The 16,086-nt window shown below is 42.8% G+C and overlaps 1 protein-coding gene across 1 annotated transcript in view; it reads left to right on the top strand.

Annotated features, from left to right (window-relative positions):
- MTMR11 (myotubularin related protein 11) overlaps positions 1-16,086 on the top strand; it is a 1,184,472-nt gene that overhangs the window by 695,471 nt on the left and 472,915 nt on the right. The window lies entirely within an intron of this gene.

The following is a 16,086-nucleotide window of genomic DNA, read 5'->3' as shown; positions in this document are numbered from 1 at the left end:
ACTAGTGGAATCCTCTAAGTAACTTCGAGTCCAAATTGGCCATATCTACTAAGGACAATCACAAGGCCTTCTTCACATACATCTGCAATCTCAAAGGTAACACCCAAATCTGCTCTGAACTGGTGGTCAAGAACACCACATACACAAATGCCGAAGATATAGCCAACCTGCTGGCACACAGGTTCATTGAAAATGTCACCCCCCCGTCCCCCCATCAGTAAACCAGGACATCCCCAGCACCTGCCTCCCTCCCCACATCATCAGGGAGGAGGTCTTTAATGCCCTCTCAAAGGCAAAAAATACAGTCTCCATGGGTCACAGCAACATCCATGGCTGCGTCTACATGAACTCGGGCATGAGCTCTCAGCTGCATTATTCAACCAAAGCCTGAGCACTGGCTTTGTCCCAGCCAAATGGAGGACAGCCACCATCATCCCCTCTACTCAAAGGTGGAGCGTCCACTGACCCAGGCAATTATAGGCCCATCAGCCTAACCTTATAAACAAGGACATTGGCAATCTCCAAATGCTTGACTCCACGCAGTTTGGTTTTGACAAATAAGATCATGCCTATTAAACTTGATCAACATCTTCAAAACAGTCACCAAAGCCATGGACGAGGGGAGGATGGTGCATACCACCTACCTTGACCTACCCAAAGCCTTCGACAGTATTCCCAACTCAGGCATAATAGATAAACTCTCCCAGCTAGGCATCAACCTGTATGTTACCAGATGGGTGGCTAACTGATGGAACCCACTCAGTCAAAATAGGGGAAGCCACCTCTAGTAGTAGACCCATAATGAGTGGTGTACCCCACGGATTGGTTTTGGGGCCTCTACTGTGTGGGATATACTTTTCTGAAGTGCAAGCCAAAACCAGTGGTCTGTGGCTGACCAAGTTTGGAGTTGACTTCAAGCTGGGTGCTGTCTTAAATTCTCCTAGTGATGTGAAAAATCCTCCAAGAGGGACTTACCCAAACTAATGACTAGTGCCAGGATCATGGCCTCAAACTGAATGCCAGGAAATGCATTATTATCCTCTGTGGGGAAAATGGTGTCCCCACTAATTATCACAGTAATAACCATGTACTAAGCATGCAAACAGTCGTGAGGGACTTGGGCACCCAGGTTGATAACTTGACTTTTGACCACCACGCTGCCTCTGTTGTATGGAAGGCTTTCTATATGGCCCAACTCATAAGTAAGGGTATTTCATCCAGGAACAAAGAGGTCATAACATCCCTGTACTCCTCCCTTATCATTATCGAGTACAATACATCCTTCGCATGTACCTTACCAAGCCCATGCAGCAGCTGGAGAGACCACAGAGGCTCCTGACCAGGAAAATCCAGGGTCTCAACACCTGTCCTATATAGATAGGCTAAAAGCACTGTCCCTCTACTCAGTCTCATACAGACTGCTCAGAGGTGACCTGTGCCTGGCATACAAGGCCATTTCAGTCCCAGCCTTGATGGAGTTGCTGCATATCCATAACTCAAAATCCACTTGGGCAACCTGCATGCAAGGCCTAAACCTAGTCTGTGACATTAATAGAACTTGCTGGTGGGATAGATTTTTGTCCCAGAGACTCCCCCATCTGTGGAATAGACTCCCTCTTCATGTTAAGCAGAGTACCTCTCTAGCCCTCTTTAACAGGAACCTGGACAACTGATTAGGAAACAGAAAATACACCCCTGGGATCCCACCTGTGTCCCTGCTGGACAGGGGAGACAGGTGCTGACATTGTGAATGAATAAGGCATTTGGTTGGATGGTGAGTGCCTCTAGCAGGTCTGTATAAGAGTTGTGAGCTTTTTGGTTCATAGAGGGTGACCTGTAGTTGGCCAGTACATGGTTGTGAACCTTGTTTTATGGTGAGTTGGACGTGGACATCAACCTGTTTAACCAACTTAGAGCTGTATTTGCTGCTAACGCAGATTGCGACATCTCCACTTTTAGCTTATGTCTGTGCTACTGTTGGTCTAAATGTGTGAAAGATACTGTAGCCTTCCACTGCTGGAGTATATTCTACAGCTTTAAACCAAGTCTCGGTAACAGCACAGATGTCTGCATACTCCAGAGTGAGGAGAGCTTGTAGGGTGTGGGGTTTCTTGTTTAGGCTCCTAGCATTAAACATTAACACCTTAAGGTTGATTTGAGTTGTTTTCCTTATGCCATGTTGGTAGTTTTGTCATTTTGACATTACCAAAAAAGGCTAGACTGGTGCAGACCATCTTTGGCAAAGCAACCAGTTCAGCACACTGTCTTTTGTTGCCTTTGAGGTTTTTGACATAACTAAAGAAGGGCTTATGGTTGTCCTCTGCCTTTGAAGCTATATTTACCTCAGAATTGGCCTTCTTTGACTTAATTAGCCCTCTTAGTTGTCTGTCTGGTTTGATGAGCGAGTTTTCATCTTTCTAGGTTTTGTTATTCCTAATTTTAGCTATACCTTTTTAAGTTGTACAAGCTGTTTAATTTTGGATTCCACCAGGCTGGTTTGTTTTTAGCAGCAACACACCAAATGTTAATAGTATAACATGTATAAGGCATTGTATTTTGCTATTTGTATGTTTTTCATGAGATTTGGAGAATTTAATATTGTTATTTACAAGGTCACTTTAAAAGAATTTTTGCATTAATTGAATCATTGCTTAATTGTTTGGATATGCACTATAAAAGTTAACAGTGTGCAGAAAATTATTGTGATCCTTGAAGGCGAACTGCCGAGGTACCAGGTCTAAAATAAAGTGAAGAAAGGCATTGGCTGTTTGGTGTGTTGTTGCTATCATTTTCGCTGTTGCTGTGTTTTGGTTTGTTTTTAGTTTGTTTTGGGCTTGCTTCTTGGTAGGTGCAGCAGTCTCTGTACCACAGTTGACATGGTTGTACAGTTTTCTGTGAATAATTTTGCATAGGTTGCTATGTTCTCTGGGTTTGGAGAGACTTAGAATTTTGAGAGGTTATTGCTTAATAAAAAGTAGTTTGCCTTGGAGTAGTTCCTAACTCTTAACATGGTTTCCTGGGGTTACTGAATTATTTTTTTTAATTTCAAAAGAGACTACTTTGTGATCTAACCTTACCAGAGAGAACATTACTCTTGGTGGGGTGCAACATTCTCCCATATTTGTGAGTACCAGGTCCAATATATTTGCACCTCTAATGGAAGTGTGTGCACTATCTGATCCAAGGTGTTTTTGTTTACAAAAGCCAGGAATTGCTGTGCCTGCAAATTTAGGGTCCTGAAGGATTTCCATTCTATAGAGTAACTATAGTCCTCCATTGGTATGGTATTTGGTTGACTGGTGAGTGTTTTCAGTAGGTTTAAGTATGAGGTATGGGTTTCCTGGGATATAGAAGGTGTCCTATATCTTGCCTTGATATGGTATGGGACTTTGTCTATGGTAACCTTTACATGGACAAAATTGCATCATCCTGTTTAACCTACCTAGAGGTATGCTAGTTATTGATTTAGATTAAGACACCTCCCAGCTTTAATCCCTGTTTGTGCAGTTGCTGGTCTAAATGTGTAGAAGGCACTGAATTCTTGCACTGCTGGGGATACTCTGTGTGGCTTTTAACCATGTATTGGTAACTATATAGATGTCCTCATTCTATAGTGAGGAGAGCTTGGAGGAAATGGAGCTTCTTGTTTAAACTCCTGGCATTGAGTGGTAACACCTTTAGATTCCCATGGGTTAATTTTGCTATTTTTGGAAGGTTTGTCAATTTGACATTGCCTAAAAAAAAAGCTGTATGGGGTGGAATTTTTTTTAAGGCCTTTATTGAATTATGACTTGTGACGCAGGCAAACTTATATTTATATAAAAGTAATTGAATCATATTGTCACATTTACAAATATACATCACATATTTTGTAGTATACAGTGTAATCAATCTAGCGTTACATAAATTGTTCAATTCATGCTTTCTCTTAAACATCGTTCCTCTTCCAAAACATTTTACTGCATGCCTTGTTTTCACAATTTCCACTTTTTTCTGTGCAATTTACTCCTACCCTTTTCTAAAGGTCCCACTTCCTGTTGTTTTGTCTGTGTTGAGATATTCACCATTTCAAGTATGGGTTGGTTTAGACTTTTTGATTTCCATTTACTAGTAATTGCTTTTTTGGCAGCCACTAGAATTAAATTTAACAAGGTCTTTCTATGTTTAGGCAATTCAGATCCTGTATCCCTGCTAAAAACATTCCTTAGCTATGCTCGTTTGCTCACCCAGTATTCCTGACAGAGTACTCCATAGGGAATTTTTAAGTCTGCCAACTCCTTACACTCTGATAACGTTTGCTTCCAAGTACCTCTTTCTTTCCCATTACACTACCACCACTTACCATCTCCATGAGGGAAGTTTCTTTGGAATCTACTTGGGGTATAAAAGTACCTGTGCAAACAATTTCAGGCTAAAACCCTAAATCTTCTAGATTTTGTTGTATATTTGATAGCCATACATAATGTCCTCCTATTGTTTCTTTGTGAATTTCTTATCTAATCTCTCTCCCCATTTTTTTCTGACTTCCTCTGATTCCTGTAGTTATTGTGCAATATTTTATATACCCTACTAATTAACCATTTTTGACAGCAACATCTGTTCTAGATTAATTATGTAACTATTATACGTGACATCTTCTTTTAAATATCAATTTCAAACTTTTGTGATACATGTGCTTACTAATGTGTGGCAAGTCTATCCTTTATACATTCTTTTCTTATCAACATTGAAACTTGCCACATTTTGTAAGCCTTTTTATTTTAATGAAAACCATTAAACAAAATAACAAAAGCAGCCCCAGAACACCCCCATAACCTGTTAACTTAATACAAGCATAGTTCAAATAATGAAGTTTAACCTCCCTGATAAGAACAATGTTCATACCCAAATAGCTGCAAACACATGCCTTACGTAACCTAAAATTGAGGTTATCCATGCTAAGACACATGGTGTTGCCAGTGTTTCTGCTTCCACTAATTGGTGTCTGTTCTTTATCCTTATTCCCCTCCCAGATGTGAAAAACAACTTGTATACTTTCAGAAAACATTAACTTTTAGCCTTGAAGAAACCAGTGTTTTGACTTTTTATCGCCCTAGTATCAGATTGTCTCCATGGAAACATAAGAGAAAAAAATGTAGTCCTCAGCTGTAGGCTTCTAAAGACAAGCTGAAACATTTATTGCTGAAGGAAAACTTTTCATTATATTCAATGTTCTTTTATTTATTTGTTTCCACTTAAAATGTCTTAATCCAGTCATCTAGCTTTGCAAAAGCAAGAGAGAGTATATCAGTTGAACATGTATTATGATTTGTTTTCTTTTGCACCCCATCCCCGCACCTCAGCAACCCAAGATTACAGCCTGTTAACTTAAACGTGCTTTTGTCTAGCCTTTTTTTCTCCTCTTGTATTGTAATACTTCGCTTTCTTTCTTCTTTTTTAGTATTAAGAAATGTAAGAAAATAGCTGTGTTTAGTTTTGGTATCTTTATCACATACAATTACAACTAAAAATGCTTTTTTGTAATGCGTGCAATTTATATCTTAAAAAGTTTCATAGAAATACTGTTAAGAGCATTGTTTCCTTAATTGCCCTTTTCCTTCATTTCCCCCTCCCGTCAATGTCCTTCCAAACATTAATGACATATGAAGTGAGGCAAATGCCTTTCAGTTCCTCATATGTTTAACAAAGTCAATTAAAGTCCACTCTTTCCACTTTTTCTTATACAGCTATATTTCACAAATGCGATAGATTTGCAGTCTCATATTTATTTAATATTTTCCATGTTACTGGTCTTCCTCTTCATCTCCTAACTCCAGACTCCAGTTCAATTCCAAGGTACTCCAGATTTCTTCTAGTCAGTTCCTGTTCTTTTCTCCATCTCTCAAGCCTTTACCTTTAGAACAGTGGAAAAGGTTTCACTGTCAGTCTCTCCGTGTGCTTTATTATCAGAAGAATGAGAAGCAGAGTCCCCTTCTGCTTGATGGCTGACTTTTTGTTGGACAGACTTTTGTATTTCATCCTTAACCTGCTCTGTATCAAAAAATGACTTTGATCCTCCTGGAAAAAATATTCTGAAGACAGCTGGATACAGCAGCTTGAATCTAACACCTGCCTGTTGACATTCCTTGATTGCTGGAATAAATTAGTTTCTCTTTTGCCTGGTGTACACTAAATAATCATTTTCCAGCAAACACTGTACTGGCTCCAACTTTTAATACTTTGCCCTTTTGCCACAGTTTTGTCAAGATCAACTTTCTGCTGGTATGTTTTCATCTTTAATAATACAGGTCTTGGTTGCTTTCTCATGGACAGATTTGGAGCATGCACTCAGTGTGTACTCTTTCAGTTAACAGTTCATACTGCTTATTTGTGCCATCTTATAATTAATACAGTCTGTTCCTTCTATTTTCCCTGGTACAGCAGGACATTTCACATTTTCCCTACATGCTCTGTCCGCTATTTCTACCATTTTTAAGCATCTCTTCTCAAAGTTTCATAGTCTTTTCTTCAGTTTTGACATCTGATGTTTGCAGTTTTATCAGCTCATCTGAATATCTGCTTGAAGTTTCTTCTGTTTTTTTCCAGCCTTTTGTTATTTGAGTCACTGTACTCCTTCAGTGTTTCATTTATTTTAATCAGCTTTGAGCATATTTGACTTATTTTTTCCTCTAGATTACTGGAAACCACATCTTGCACCAAAGCTGGAGCTTGAGCTGCTTTTTGCTGAATAGTTGCAGGATTCTTCCCACTCAGTTTTTTTCTCTTCACCTTTTATAGTTGATTTTCTTTCAGGCTCTCTCGGTTTCATCTTTGCTGCCATCCAGGCAGTGCACTTACTAGCCAGTAACTGAATTTTATTAAAGTGACAGAATGCATGGCCCTTGTCTTTCATTTTATTTATTTATACTGGGAGAGCTGACGTTAAGCTGTCAGTGTGCAGCTGTCTTGGAAAGTCTAAGAGGAAAATGTTTTAGCCAATATTTGAAAGCCTAGAGTGGTAAGTTCAGACCATCCTTGGCAATGCAATATGTTTTATTAATCATATCTTCCCATGCTGACAGATGTTGTATCTCCTTAAAACAGCACCAGAAACTAAACCAGTTATCAAATTCTTCTTTTGTTCATATTGTGGCATCATCCTTGATGAAGGTAGAATGCTGCTGAGTAATGGACACATACCTGTCTGTGACCCACAGTCTAAGAGGTCTCTCTCTGTCTGTCTTCATGAAGTCTAGTGGGTACATCTCAGGTTTTTTACACCTACATGGACTACGACTGAGTCATAGTGGTACTTGTGGTGCAGTGACTTGAGTGCATCCAAAACTTGGTGGATCCCGGCTTCTGATGAGTAATTGACCTTTGTTTTCCTTTTGTCTGGTCTGTTGAGTGGGGAACCAGTATGTTGCACAATGGAATCCCCTATAACTAGAGTTCTTGGTAGTAGATTGGTTTGCCTTATGGTATTTTCAGTGGAGGCTGCCCTGGGTATGGCTATATGTACAGTGTTAAGTGTTGCTTTTATTCAGTGTTTTTGCTTTGCTGAGGATAATTTTTGCAGGTAGAGTGTCCGGAAGGTCTGCGGTTTGTGAGTATTGCATTTAAGCCCCTCAGCGTAAATTTGTCTGTGTCTGAGGTGCATACTGTGTGTTGTGATTGTAGCATGTGTGTTTCTGACAACCTGATTTTTATTCTGTGTGCTTGTATGTGAGAGCTTTGCCTCCGGTGACATTATGCATTTGCATCTCTCACATACTGTATCTGTTTCTGTAAGGATTAAATGGTTGTCTTTGAACATAAGACAATTGCTACATTGTCTGAAGATACACATGTCTCAAAACCGGCTGCAGAGAAATTGGGAAGATGCATGTCCACGGTGCCAAGACCTTTATTGTGTGAGCTACAGTGGTACAGTGCACGAGGGATTACTATACTAAATTTAAAGGGCTGTGCCCCTCAGTGCAAAACAAGTTGCTCTGTGCTTCATTTTCAGAGTAGTTTTTCTACAATCAATGAGTTCCTGGGTACATTTTTAGAGAGAGTTCTATAGAAAATTTTTACCTTCTAGGTGTCTGCTACTATATAAGTCACTGCTAATCACCATTCTGCAGTAAGCATCTCTACACAAACAAGCCAAATTTATGCAGGCACTGAAAAAGCTTAAGGCCTTCCTATGTGATCCCTAGCTCAGACAGACCAGGCCACCTTCTACTCCCATTAGAAAAGCAGTCACAGGCCTGTCTAATGTAAAACTGCACTACAGTTATCCCAAAATGAATTCAAACAGGGCAATCAAACAAATTAGCTAGAAACATCTTTAAAATGACTACAGTGCATAGACATTAGCAGGAAGGTCAGTGAAAACCAGGGCCCTTTACAGTGAAGAGAAAAGTACAATCAGTTGTCCATAAATATAGCGGCATTACTCTTAAATATCTTACAAAAGTAGAAAAAATCAACTTTAGGTACTAATATTTTCTAGGATTGCACTAGGTACAAGCTCTATGGAAACGAGCCAACAACCGTGTAAGTGCACCAAATTTACTGAGGTGAAGAAAACAGACTAAACAAAGCAAATATCTGTTGGACCAATCAGTCTCACTTTAAGTTTGTAAAATACCTATGCATTTATTAATTGTTCTGGAATCTGCTAGTGTTTTGTGATCCAGACATGGTGATATAATTCTGCCTTTAATGAAAAAGATCATTTTCTACTTGTGTTGATTACACAATTAGATTGGCACTCAAGGCAGGACAGATTGTTGACTTCCATGATGGGTGTACACTGATCAGCAAGAGCTCTCAGTGCGGAAGCTACTGTTGTAAAAAAAAAAAAAAAAAAAAAAAAAAGGCAGTGAAAAGTGAAACTACCTATTTAGATAAAAATAAGATGTGAGAGTGTTCAATCTCACCGTTTGTTCTTACACATGGGTTCGGAGCCGATCCTCGGCTCCGTGTCAGCCGCTTGCAAGCTCTGCATCGAGAAGAAGCTCGAGACAACCTAATACCCACAATCCCCCTCTGCCTTTACCTCAGATCTAGTTTGCCGCTGCTGCGTTCGCATCACTGGGTCGAGCTCGAACAACTAAAGCTAAGATTAAGAATTTTTTTCTTGTTATTTCTACTAAATTTCTTCTGTAAACTTTGTTTAGTGACTAAGTGTGTGTGTGTGTGGTACGGTTGAGGAATTCTCGGTTCCGTTTAAGTTTAACTTTAAACTTATTAGAGTTTCCCTCGGGGCCTACCACCCCTTTCTGATTTGACAACTGGATAGACATTTTTTTTCTTTAACTGGATTTGACAATTTCACCGGATTTGACTTACTACCTGGACTTGACTTCTAACCCTTTTTACCACATTAAGTTTAAGATGTCTGAGAAGACTAAATCTGGATTTAAGCGTTGCCAATGTGGGCAAAAAATGTCAGTAACTGACAATCATACTTCCTGCGTCTACTGTCTTGGCCCTCTCCATCTGCAAGAAGACTGCTCTATTTGTCATTCTTTCAGTGGGAGGGTCATGACAGATAGGCGCAGGAAATTCATGGATAGGGGTTTATTGAAACCTTCCTTTCAAGAGGCTCTGGATGCTTCAGACCAGGCATCCAAATCCTCGAAGGAATCGAAGACGTCGGAGCCCAAGTCATCGGCTCCGAGCTCTTCGGTTAAGGTTCGATCACCGGTTCCACAGACCTCGGGCCGAAAGTGTTCAACTGTTGTCAGTGTTCGAGCCTCGAAGTCTTGGAACCGTGACGGAGCTCCCTCCCCCGACACTGTTGAGGTCGGCTCCGTCTTCGATTCCTTCGACCCGTTCTTCCAGGCCCCTCTCCGACACCGATGTTGACCGCGTGGTGCAGAAGTTACTGGAGAATACGGCCTTATCCAAACTTATCTCGGTTTCCACCCAATTGGTGTCGAGACTTGAAGGCCTTCCATTATCTCCATCTGTTCCTCCTCCGAGACCTGTCCAGTCTTTGGAGCCGGAAGAGGCTGATCTACTGATTGTGGAGCCCTCGGTGCCAGAACAGTCTTTTTCTCGGTCGGCTCCGTTCACCTCGACTCCGTCGGATCCGGTACCGGAGTCTCGGAGCCGAAGATCCATCCTTTGTTCCGGGACCGAGAGTCGAACCGATGTTTCGGTTCTGACTCTCCCTCTCGGGGCTTCGGCTCGGATCGATTCGGTTCCGTCCTCGGGGTCGATACCTTCGGTGCCTGTTTCGGGGATTCTCCCCATTTCTTCGGAACCGGGAGATACCTCTGCTCGGGACCCGGGGGCCTTCGATCTCATGAGGAAGGTGTTGTCTACTCAGACAACCACATCAGTAGAAGCAGCCTCTCCTCCCCATAAAGGACCGTTATCCTCCTCTGCACCAACGGCCACATCCAAGCGTCGAGCACCGGTGTCTCAGCCACCCCTGGAGGGTGCCCCCTCTTCCGCGGAGGCTTCTTCGGATGCTCCCCCCGAAGAAGTCCCTAGGAAAAGATTGTGTAAGAGGAGACACTTAGATTCTCCACAAGAATCATTGACATCGGACACTGACTTGGATGAATCAGAAGGGTCCCCAAAGTCACCTTCAGAGGATGTCTCTTTTGCTGACATCTTGGAGATCCTAAAACAGAGAGGTGATTGGCAGTCCCTTCCCCCTTCTGAGGATGAGTCAGTCTTGCTGAAGGCCCTTCCTCCTCCTGGGTCACTCCGCCCTTCGATGAGTTAATGGAGCTGATTGCTCGAAGGGCGTGGGAGACACCTGACACGGTGGAACCAGTCCCTAGGAAGCCTAATAAGTATATAACTGCACCCCAAAACAAAGCTTACCTCACAAAGGGAGTTCCAGTGGACGCTATGGTGGTGGCAGCGGCCACGAAAAAGGAGATGTCGGAATCTTCCTCATCTGTCCATCCGCCTAACAAAGATTCTAGGACTATGGACAGGTACGGGAAGTGCATTTTTAGTTCAGCGGCTTTTTCTATGCGATCCCTGAACTATTTGACTCACTTTACACGTCTACAGAGGGATCTAATCAAAGAGTTGGGAGATACCCTCCAGGGTACTACAGATGCTGCTGTTTCAGAGAAAGTTACAGCACATCTCAATACCCTTACATCCATTGTTAACTCATCCATGAGGCTGATCTCATATGCAGCCGAAGGATCGAGTAGGGCAGCAGCTTCAGCGATTGCTCTTCGTAGACAATCCTGGATGCACTTATGTTCATTTGGAAGCCTTCAAGTCTTCCTTTACTAACGCCCCATTTGATGGTGCCACTCTCTTTGGCCCCAAAGTAAAGGAGACCCTTACCCGGTGTGAACAGGAGGGAAAGACTCTGTCTGCTGTCGGAGTCCGTTTTTCCACCCCATCCAGACCGTACCCCAAAGGGCAACGCGGTGGAAAAATGTGGTTTCGAAAACCCCAAGGATCTTTCCCAGGCACGCAGGGTGATGCCCCCTCTAGAGGCAGAGGTGGAAGACGCCGCCCTGGCGGCAGAGGGGGTCCACAAAACCAAGGTGACAGGGATACACCCCCTGGAAAACCTTTCCAGCACTCCTGAGAGGAGGCCCGACTGTCCTGCTCTGGAGGCAGTCTGGGGTCGCTTAGCTTTATACCCTCAGGCCTGGCAAAATCTTACTACAGACAACTGGGTAAAAAGCGTGGTTACCAGAGGTTACAGAATACCCTTTCTATCCACTCCCATTCCAAAGAGAAGACTCCCAGATGTGCCGCCCCATCTGCGAGACCCAGCAGCTATAGAAATTTCAAAGCTGCTAGAAAAAAGAGTCATCCAACCAGTCCCAGCGGACCAAATAGGATTCTGAACTTACTCAAGGTTCTTTTTAGTTCCAAAGAAGACAGGGGACTGGAGGCCGATTCTGGACCTAAGCAACCTCAACACCTTCGTCAAGAAAGAAAAGTTCCGAATGGTCACGCTTCAATCGATCCTTCCATTCTTACAGAAGGACGACTAGATGTGCTCAATAGATCTGAAGGACACATACTAACACATCAAAATGGCCAGGGCGTCCAGAGATCATTTGCGCTTCCGGCTGGGAGCCAGTCACTATCAGTTTCGAGCCCTGCCCTTTGGTCTGACCTCAGCCCCCAGGGTTTTCACCAAATGCATGGCAGTGGTAGCGTCTCATCTGAGACGCCTAGGATTCCAGGTGTTTCCGTATCTGGATGACTGGCTCCTTTCTGCCACCACCCGGCGTCAACTGATACAGGCCAGGGATTACACACTACAACTTTGTGTTCACCTCGGAATTTCCGTAAATTTCGAAAAATCTTTACTACAGCCATCACAGCATATCTTATTCATAGGAGCGAATTAGATACATCATTTAATTCTAAGGCTCCTCCAGAAAGGATAGCCTCACTACAAAGCCACATTTCTCTCCTTCTGTCATCCAGAAAATCCCCAGCAAAACTGGTTCTGAAGGTCTTGGGTCTCATGGCAACTTCTCTCATTGCGATACCATTGGGAAGACTGCACATGAGAGTTCTACAATGGCTACTGTTTGCACAATGGTCGTTCCAACAGCTACCTCTGACACACGAAATTCTGATTACAAACACATGCAAATCACATCTGGCCTGGTGGCTTCAGACTTGCAACCTTTCCAGCGGAAGACCATTTGTGCTACCCACGACAGCTACGGTAACCACGGACGCTTCCCTGATAGGGTGGGGGCATCTTTCAGGGACAGACAGTCCAAGGCTTAATGGACCAATTTAGAGTACAATCTGCACATCAATGTTCTAGAGTTGAGGGCAGTGTTTCTAGCGTTGCAACACTTTGCTCCCCTTCTTCCTCTAGGGACTATTGTAGTTCAGACAGACAACATGTCTGTAGTCTGGTACATAAACAAGCAAGGGGAACCGGTCTTATCAGCTATGCAGAGAGGCCATGAGAATTTGGCAATGGGCGGAGTCCACGGGTCGCTTTCTGATCGCAACGCACATCCCGGGTCATCCAACGTCATAGCCGACAGGCTGAGCAGAGCAATCCTGTTGCCTCACGAGTGGTCCCTCAAACAGTCAGTTGCGAAGACGATTTTTCGCAAGTGGGGCCAGCCTTCCTGCGATCTTTTATGCCTCCAATGAACGCCAAATGCAGGAGCTACTTTGCCCTATTACCCTCCAGGGGAAGTCCCCAGGGACGTGCTGGTGCACGATTGGCCCCCGGGTCTCCTGTACGCTTTTCCTCCCTTTCCCCTGATTGCAAAGTTTCTGCAGAAAGCCAACAACCTTCAAAGGACGATAATCCTCATTGCCCCATTCTGGCCTCGTCAAATTTGGTTCCCCTTTCTTTTACAACACCGCATTCGGGGACCTTGGATTCTGGACCCAGAGCCAGATCTACTGACACACTCGTCAGGAGTTCCTCACCCCTCTCTCGAATCACTCCATCTAGCAGCTTGACTGCTCCGCTTCCCTTTTTAGCCAGGTCTGATTCTCTTACACCGGCAGTTCAGAATATACTAGTGGCTTCTCATAAAGCTTCCACTACAAAGACCTACACTAGTAAATGGAAGCGTTTTGTCTTCTGGGCAAATTCACATCATTTGGACCCTGTCATAGCTCCGTTAAACAAGATCTTGGAGTTCTTAACAGAATTGTTCCATCAAGGAGCTTCTCCCGCCACTTTAAGAGTGCAATTGGCTGCCATTTCCAACTTTCTTGTGGAAGAATGTGGGGCACCTATTATGGCTCACAGACTTTGTAAAGCCTTTTTAAAAGGATCTTTCCATATTAGACCACCAGTTAGAACTCCTACATCACCTTGGAATCTGAATCTTTTACTATCTAAATTGATGTTGCCCCCTTTTGAACCAGCCTCCTCTTGCCCATTGAAGTATTTATCGTGGAAGACTCTCTTCTTGGTAGCCATTACATCCGCTAGGCGAGTGTCTGAGCTTCAGGCTCTTTCTATTAAACACCCTTATCTGATCTTTCACTCTGACAGAGTATCTCTTCGCACTAATCCATCCTTTCTCCCCAAAGTTTGCTCTACCAATAACATTAATCAGTCCATTGAATTACCTACCTTTTTCAAGAATCACTGTAATAAGTTAGAGTATATGTTACACAAATTGGATGTCCATAGACAACTCAGGTTTTATTTAGATAGAACAAAGGATCACAGGAAATCTGATCAACTTTTTGTAGCCTTTGCTGACAGCAGGAAAGGTGTAGCGGTTACTAAATGAACTCTTTCCAAATGGCTAACTGATTGTATTATATACGTTTATGATTCTTCAAATCAAACTTTATCTGTCAAACCTAAAGGACATTCTACAAGATCAGTGTCTACATCCCTGGCTCATGCAGCTCGCTTACCATTAGACACGATTTGTGCGGCTGCTACTTGGGCTAAACCACATACATTCATCTCTCATTACAAAGTGGACAGGGTTTCTAGGGACAGGGCAACCTTCGGTTCCACTGTGCTCAAGAACGTTCTCCCGTGAGTTCCTCAGGAGCATGGAGCTAGGGACGCTACCCATGTGTAAGAACAAACGGCGAGATTGAACACTCTCACATATAGAAGTTATGTCTTTACCATAACGTTCCATGTGGAGTGTTCATCTCGCCTTTGTTCTTACATTCCCACCCTCCCACCCTCAGGAAGAACGTTCAATTTGGTGCCTGGTCTCTGGAGTATTCTCCTTCTGCTTTTGCAGTGTTGTATATGGATGATGTACATGTGTGTATATATATATATATATATGTATATATGTATATATATGTATATATATATATATATATAGATGATTTCTTGCTTTATGTAATTTTTGGCATGAGTGTGCTCTCTCTGACTGCTGGTTTGCTTGCAAACTAGATCTGAGGTAAAGGCAGAGGGGGATTGTGGGTATTAGGTTGTCTCGAGCTTCTTCTCGATGCAGAGCTTGCAAGCAGCCGACACGGAGCCGAGGATCGGCTCCGAACCCATGTGTAAGAACAAAGGCGAGATGAACACTCCACATGGAACGTTATGGTAAGGACATAACTTCTATTTACTGGCGAGTAATTATACTGCATGGATGCCAGCAAAGAAGAAATTTGAAGAAAGTAATAGGAAATCAATAAGAAAGGAGAAAGAAGTCTGACTGGGAAGGTCTTGGAAGTTCAGAAAAAAGCAGTTTTAAGTTTCACCTTTGGTACAGGAGACTGCTTCCAGTAGTTTACAAGAAAAAGACAGACACATTCAGATTTGTTTAAAATAAGTGAACACTGAATGAATATATGCAGTCAAATAAACTGGAAAATAGAAGTAGCTGTAACTAGCTATTCAAATGAGTTGATAAAACTGCAAAAGTCAGAGGATGACATAAAGAAAAGTCAGGCAAAGCATGAGGTTTTTCAACAAGAACACAGAAGGCATTATAAGAGATATGGGAACACAGGTTGACAGCAACCTCTCTTTTGACCACCACATTGTCACTGTGGTCAGAAAGTCCTTCTATGTGGCACATCTTATTAGTAAGGGTTTTGCATCCGGGAAGAAATAGGTTATTGTCTCCCTCTACTCTTTCCTCATTAGGCCAGTCACCGAGTACAATGCCCCATTTGGCATGTACCTCACTAGACTCCTGCAACAACTGGAGAGGCCGCAAAATACCTCACAAAGAGGATCCTGGGCCTTAAACACTTGTCCTATATGGACAGACTCAAAAAACTCCAACTATTTTCTGTCTCATATCGCTTAGTAAGAGGCGATTTCTGCTTGACTTACAAAGCCATGTCTGACCTAGCTCTGTTAGAAATACTACATCTAAAGAAATCCCAATCCCTCTTCACCACACTCTCCAGAGACCTCAACCTCATTACCACAATCAACAGAACATGCTGGAGGGACAGGTTCATAACCCAGAGACTGTCCATGCTATGGAATAGACTTCCCATACATGTCAAGCAGAGCACCTCACTGGCGATGTTCAAGAGGAATCTTAATGAGTGGATGGGAAATAGAAAATTCACCCTGGGGCTACTCCAGTGGCTCTACTCTACAGATGCACTGGGAACTAAGGTCGGGTGGCACTATGCCAGGGTATTCCCTTTCAAAAAATACTACTGTTAGAAGATGGAGCACAC

Source organism: Protopterus annectens, chromosome 8.part0 (genome assembly GCF_019279795.1).
Source record: "Protopterus annectens isolate FY-2018-M chromosome 8.part0, PAN1.0, whole genome shotgun sequence".
Taxonomy (NCBI): Eukaryota; Metazoa; Chordata; order Ceratodontiformes; family Protopteridae; genus Protopterus; species Protopterus annectens.
The sequence above is the reverse complement of the archived record's forward strand: the minus strand, read 5'-3'. Positions and strand labels throughout refer to the sequence as shown.